We start from the raw sequence: 1,389 nt of genomic DNA, 5'->3' as shown, positions 1-1,389 counted from the left end.
TGTGCTCACTGAGAAGAAAGAAACTGTACGCAGATTTAGTTGACAGCATGCTACCTATCCCACTATATAGGAGTGTTCACTGTGGAGGCCCAGGAAAAGATGTCCTCAAACGATTCAAAAGGATGCCTGTAAGACCTGCTGCGAAAACTTTCTTTTTCCACCTACACACGAACACCTTCCCCGTTAAATCATGGCTAGAACAGAAAGGAATATTCGTACCCTGGACTACCAATTGCCTGCTGTGTAAATAGCCCGAAACAATTGAACACGCCTTCATTGAGTGTTGGGACGCTTTCTTTCACTGGGACATCCTGCAGCGCACTCTTAAAAAAGAACTCCCCATATACTCCTATGGAATTCGATTCCTGCCAGTTGAAAGTGATGACGGGCCACTGTTCGACATGTTCATGTTGCTGGGCCTCTACAGTTTGTGGAAAACAATAATGGCTGTACGTCATGCTGATGTGAATACGTGCTCTGCGCGAGAGAACTTCATAGACAGTATGTCCTTATTACGAGAAGTGTATCGTGCACAAGGCAAACACCCAGACTGGGTTAGCATCCTTGATGAGCTGGTGGGCCTCAAAAAATTTTAGCGACCATCCCACCTAATGTGATGTGGGTGCACTGTGTATATGAATTTGTTTTTTTGTGCTAATGTCTAAGCAGGCAATAAAGAAAAAAAAGTCCGCGTGGCCTAATGGATAAGGCGTCTGATTTCGGATCAGAAGATTGCAGGTTCGAGTCCTGTCACAGACGTTTCTTTGAATATTTTTATTTACACCTTGAAGAATACATAATAAACTGCTATGCACCGCCGAGGTGCAATTGTCCGCGTGGCCTAGGAGGATTCCACTTCCGGCCACCGAGCGTGACGGACGTGCGCATCATGTGCTCCAACGGAGCGGTATCAGCGGCCCAGCTTGGCCGTGGAAACGGGTTTGCTAGCTCGAGTGACCAGGATTATGAAGTTATTTTGCCGCAGCTACCAACACGTAGAATTGTTGTAAATAGGCTGTTTTTGCACGCCGACGTCAGAGCAAGGCCCTACAAGGTGGAGGACTTCCGTGACGCACTGGTTCGTTTGGCACTGCTCCCCGAGGTTGTCGCCTTGGGGGCGTACCAAATGAATCACATCTGGGCTATGACGTTCAAGAGTGTTGAAGGAATGAAGAAGCTGCTTTCAGCCCGTGAAGCGACTGTTAAAGAACTACAGTGCATTGTCATTGATCGGGATGACCAGGACGTGAGGATGAAGATCGACTGGATTTTGTACAACATGCAAGACAAAGATGTGCGAACAGCCTTTGCACCTTACGGAACGGTGACGGAAGTCGCCAAGGAACGCTGGCGCATTCAGGGAGTCATGGACAAAGGTTCATCAACGCC

General features: G+C 47.9%; 1 non-coding gene across 1 annotated transcript; it reads left to right on the top strand.

Moving 5' to 3' along the window:
* Positions 1-686: 686 nt before the first annotated feature.
* TRNAR-UCG (transfer RNA arginine (anticodon UCG)) lies at positions 687-759 on the top strand. The gene has a single exon. It is a non-coding gene; the product is annotated as a tRNA-Arg (tRNA).
* Positions 760-1,389: the final 630 nt, after the last annotated feature.

The sequence above is a fragment of the Dermacentor variabilis genome, chromosome 3 (assembly GCF_050947875.1).
Source record: "Dermacentor variabilis isolate Ectoservices chromosome 3, ASM5094787v1, whole genome shotgun sequence".
NCBI classification, from domain to species: Eukaryota; Metazoa; Arthropoda; class Arachnida; order Ixodida; family Ixodidae; genus Dermacentor; species Dermacentor variabilis.
This window is presented reverse-complemented; position numbering and strand designations above follow the sequence as displayed.